This window comes from Myotis davidii, unplaced genomic scaffold (assembly GCF_000327345.1).
Source record: "Myotis davidii unplaced genomic scaffold, ASM32734v1 scaffold6, whole genome shotgun sequence".
Taxonomy (NCBI): Eukaryota; Metazoa; Chordata; class Mammalia; order Chiroptera; family Vespertilionidae; genus Myotis; species Myotis davidii.
In genome coordinates, this window is record NW_006383011.1 from 2,649,743 (window position 1) to 2,655,313 (window position 5,571).

A 5,571-nucleotide genomic window follows, 5' to 3' on the forward strand; every position below is an offset into this window, starting at 1 on the left:
GGTTCACACAGGGAATCATTTGGGGTCTGGAACAGATTAATTCAATTTATATTATTATATTATAATATTATATATTATAACAAATCACTTCTCAAACAGGCCTCTGGGATGAATTAAGTTTGAGAACTGAGGTTCCACTGCAGTTCTAACAGCTCAAGGCCACATCCTCAGAATAACCCCAAGTCCCCTTCCCCACCCCTTAAAATGCCTGCCTGGGAAAGCTCAATGCTGCCTGGAGAATTTACTATTTGTTCCAGCCAAAGCTTGGTGTTACGCAGATAGGCCCCAGAACCCCCTCTTTGAGCAGTTACTTTTGAAAGCTTGCAATTATAAATCTTTTGCTGCTTTCTTTCTTTTTGAAATGCAAACATTCAAGAGATAACTCATTCCCAGCCCAGGGCTCTTACTTGCATCACTGCCTCCTGTCATAAAGATGCAAAAAGAGCCTGTGATGAGTTGCTCTAAAAAAAATGCAAAAAGTTTGTCTTCCAGTTAAATGCCAATTAACAAACCCAGATGGCCTCATCACATGGACCAACCAACCCTCTTAACACTCTTCAGAGCCTTTTCCTTAGCTCACCCCAGCTTTTATAAAGTCTATCTTTTATTTTAGTGACGTTAGATTCACATCAGGCCTTTCCCCCTACTGGAATAGTCATTACTGAATAAAGTCAGTTTTTACTGTTTTGACTAATGTCTGGTTTTCTCTGTCATTGATGGTCTTCTGTGTTGTTGTGTGTGGATTCAGAAAGGGGAGAGGTTAGGCAGTGAAGAGAACTTACACACTTATATGCAAAGCCCATGGACACCAGCAATAGGGTAGTGAAGACCTGGGTGGGTGGGTGGAGGTTGGGTAGGGGCTGGGCAGAGGAGGATAGAAGGGGGTTAAGGGGGAATGGGAGATGTCTGTAATACTATCAACAATAAATACTGTTTTGTTTTGTTTTTTAAAAAAGGGACAATTTCAGGTACAGTCATGAGCTACTTAATGACTTAGTCAATAATAGACTATATATATGATGGTGGTCCAATCCTATATAATTAAACCCTAATATGCAAATCAACCAAACGGCGGAATGACCGGTCACTATGATGTGCACTGACCACCAGGGGGCAGACACTCAATGCAGAAGCTGCCCCCTGGTGGTTAGTGTGCTCCCACAGGGGGAGTGCCGCTGTCAGAAGCTGGGCTCATGGCTGATGAGAGCAGTGTTGGTGGCGGGAGCCTCTCCTGCTTCCAAGACAGCACTAAGGACCGACCCCTCAGTGGATGTCCGCCTAAGCCGGCAGGCAGACATCCCCCAAGGGGTCCCAGGCTGCAAGAGGGCACAGGCTGGGCTGAGGGACCCCCTACCCCAGTGCACCGGGCCTCTAGTCTATATATATATGTGGACAAAAGGGGCCACATGCTGACCTGACAAGCTCAGGGGAGGCCTGCATGGCAGTCTTGACCTACAGTAACCACAAAGGATGGTCTGAAATTAAACTTTAAGAGCAGTTATGGTGGGCAGTTACATCCTCTGCACCAACCTAAGTATGTGTCCATCATTTTATCCCTCCTCCTTAATCTATCACCAATGGATTTCATGTAACCCACCTACGTTCCTCCTTTGATTGCAATGTGTAAATACAAATGTAACACCGCCATTCTCCGGAGCATTATCTCAATTCCTTGAGGTTCTGCTTCCAGGCATATGTCGACAGTTTGGCTCAAATAAACTCACAAAAATTCTTTACAGGTTTCAATGTTTTGTTTTTTTACATTAACATATAAAAGCCTAAGCAACCGTTGGACCGTTTGATCGGTAGTTATGACGCTCAACGCACAGGCATGGAAACATGGAACAGACCAATGAATCTCAGAGGGAAGTGGAGAGGGGAGAGGGCGGGAAGAGATTAACCAAAGATCTTATATATGAGTACTAGAGGCCGGTGCATGGATTCATGCACCAGGGGGTCCCTCAGGCTGGCCTGCAGGGATTGGGCCGAAACCAGCAGTCCAACACCCCCTGAGGGGTCCTAGATTGCAAGAGGGTGCAGGCCAGTCTAAGGGATCCCATAGGTGCATGAATCTGTGCACCAGGCCTCTAATAAGATTATACTGGAGTTGAAAAATTCCTACGGTGTAGTGATGTCGTAGCCATTGTAAAGTCATGGTGCAACACATTACTCACTTGTTTGTGGTGATGCTGGTGTAAACAAACTACTGAGCTGCCAGTTGTATAAAATATAGCATATACAGTTACATACAGTACATAACACCTTTTTTTCCCACCAGTCCTGTCTTGAACAGTACATAAAACTTGATAATGATGGTAAATGACTGCAGCTGGTTTGTGCATTTATTATATCATACCTTTGTTATTTTAGAGTGTTATAAAACAGTATGCTGTTACGTTAGCAGCAGCCTCATACATCTTGTGTTTACATGTCTCTTGATTCTATCAATTTTGCTTATGTTTGATTTAATCTCATGTTGCTTCGTATAGTAACAAGCTGTGCAGACTTGTAGCCTAGGAGTAATAATAGGCTATGCCATACAGCCCAGTGTGTAGTAGCCTCTACCATCTAGGTTTGTGTAAGAGCACTCTATATGATGTTTATGCAATAATAAAGTCACCTACAGACAACATTTCTCAGAACATATCCCTTTGTTAAGCATGGCTATACTGCAGTACTTCCACACCAAGGCAGCTTTAACCCTGACTTTGTACTGCATAGTACTGCCAGTCTTTCTCCATTTTTACCCCATTCCACCTCGCTCCTCCCCTGTTCTCTGACTTGGTTGGGGCCTTGGTTCCCAAGCTGGCAAGTAAATAGGATACAGTATCTCGGAGTCACTTTTAGAACTTCCTTTCCCCCCTATACCTTCAGATTCTATCTCCTCCTCCCTGGAATATCCTCTCCTTTCCATTCTTGATGCAGTTGCTCTAGGTCAGGACTCATTATTTCTTGCCTAAATGAATCTAATTACCTTTTAACTAATCTCCCTACCTCCAAAGTGCTACTTTTAAAACACTGAGCGGATCACCTCACTCTTCTCAGAACTTTTGATTTTATTGCCTAGTGAATAAAGTTAAAACTCCTCAGCAGGCATTTGGGGCTCCCCATGCTCTCAACTTTTTTTTTTTTAAATAGTATATTTTTATTGATTTCAGAGAGGGAGAGGGAGAGGGAAAGGGAGAGGGAGAGGAAAAGAGATAGAACATCAATGATGACAGAGAATCATTGATCGGCTGCCTCCTGCACGCCCCCTACTGGGGATCGAACCCACAACCCAGGCATGTGCCCTTGACCGAAATCGAACCCAGGACCTTTCAGTCTGCAGGATGATGCTTTATCCACTGAGCCAAACTAGCTAGGGCACCTCATACTCTCATCTTAACCTCAATGTCTTCCACCTCATCTTCCCTGGAACTATTCCTTAAACTCATGTGTATCTTTACACTTTTAGGATTATGCACATACTCTTTTGTCATTTTGGATAAATGGCTCCCTCTTCCCCCTTTTTGCCAATGATCAAACGATTAATCTCTTTCAAAGCCTAATTCAAATATCATTTCCTTAATAAAAGCATTCCCAATAATTTGAGTTGGAATTATTTCCCTCCTCTGTATTTTCACCTTATATCATTTTTGAATGTCAGGTTCATAACAGGTAGAACTAACCATCAACACAACGATGATATAAAGCACAGTTAGCCCTTGAACAACATGGCAGTTAGAGGTGCCAGTACAATACAAAATCTGTGTAGCTACTGTATTTCCATCAAACAAAGTTCCTTTCTCTTTGTAGACAGTTCCTTCTTCCCACTTCTAGTTCCTGTCAATCACGGATTTGATTTCTGTTCCCACACACCTCATATAATTTAATCTTATTTTTTTATTTGTCCCTGTAGACCTTGTTTTATGTACACATCTTTCTATCATTTGGTTGTATAATCTCCTTGCAGACAGAGAGCTGTAGTTATTCACCCTTGTATTCCTCATGGTTCCAAGCACAAGTTCCAAACACATTTATTATGTCAGGTCATAACTATTTGATAAAAGAAAAAGGGAATTAAATGAAAAGGAAAGAAGAAAGGAAGAAAAGAATGACCCAAAGAACAAATGGACAAATCGCTCTAGAAGAGTTCTGATTCACCAATAGGGCAAACCAACAGGGCTCATGCCAGTTTAATGAATTATTCTGAGTTATTAATCTGAAGTATAAAAGTAGCTATTCTGAAAGACCTAGACATAATCTGCCACTGATCTCCTTGCATATGACAGCACTATAAGATCTGAGGGGTTCTGTCCTTGGTATACAGCAAGTACACTTGTAAGTTTCAGGAAAGTTAAGGGAAGGGAAAAGTAATTCATTTACCAAGTGCCCCCACACCCATTTGATCCCTGCTCTGATCTGTTTTAATCTAATTCTTTTAAAAAAAAATCTAATTCTTACAACTACACTCTCACTTAAGTTAAAAGTTACTAGGAGGTATTTTTTTGTTGGAAAAGGAAATAGGCAATTCAAGGAAATTTAGGGGTATACCTCCAAGGGGAGGGACAGGTTAACAATTGTATTTTTGGGTCAGGATGAGCATTTCATTTGTGAAATCAAAGTAAAGAAGAAAGGATAGGAGACTAGGGTAATCAAAACTTTTTGATGTCTATCATGGATCCATTCAGGGTGCTTCTGGTATGGTGACCATATTCACTTCATTAGTCGATATGATGTGAAGGAACTCTAAAGTGCTGTTTAATGAGGTTGTCAACTAAGGTACATGGTGGAATTTAGGGTGAAGGGGTATAGTTGGTCAATGGGTAATAAGAAGAACAGCCTTCTTTCCTTATTTTGGTGTCACTGGAATTGAAAGTGATTTTGCAATCACTCTTGGGAGATAATTTTCTTGGTTCTTAGAACAAGTTGGAAGATAAACTTTGGACAATATACTGTACTATGCCCTTTGTAATGAAATAACCCAAGATAGTATGCTACAAGTTTAGTGATTTATGTTCCCGAGCTGATTAAAGAGAGCTGTTAAGACCAAAATATGTGTTCGTACTACTCCCGGAGTTTCAACTAAAAATAAGTACCATTCAACCTGAGGGCTGGGACCGGGACAGGAACATCTTGCAATTTTTGTTAATTCCGGGTCCCGTGCACGGAAGGCGAAGCCATTACAAGTTGTGGAGTCGTGATGGAAGCGCTGTTCTATCCAGGAGGATAAATCTGGCTGTGCGTGTGGAGATGGCCTGGAACAGGGAAGACAGAAGTAGTTCGGCTGCTTGGAGGTGACTGCAGGATCCAGGCTGCGGAGATCAGAGCAGGGATCAAAGGAAAGAGTAAGACGTGAAGAAACAAAGTAATAGTGCCAGTAACGTGAGTGAGGAGGGAAACTGAAAGAAGGCCTTCGCGTTCCCCAGAGACGCCGCTTTCTGCAGAGGCCCCCCCCGACTCCTCCGTCCTTAGAGGGACGTCCTGAGACCAGCATGACGGCGGAAGCCAGCAAAGGAGCCCGGGACGCAGGACCCGCCACCAATGTCCTCCAGCACCCTCCCCTCCCCGCCTCCGCACTCCAGCCGTCCT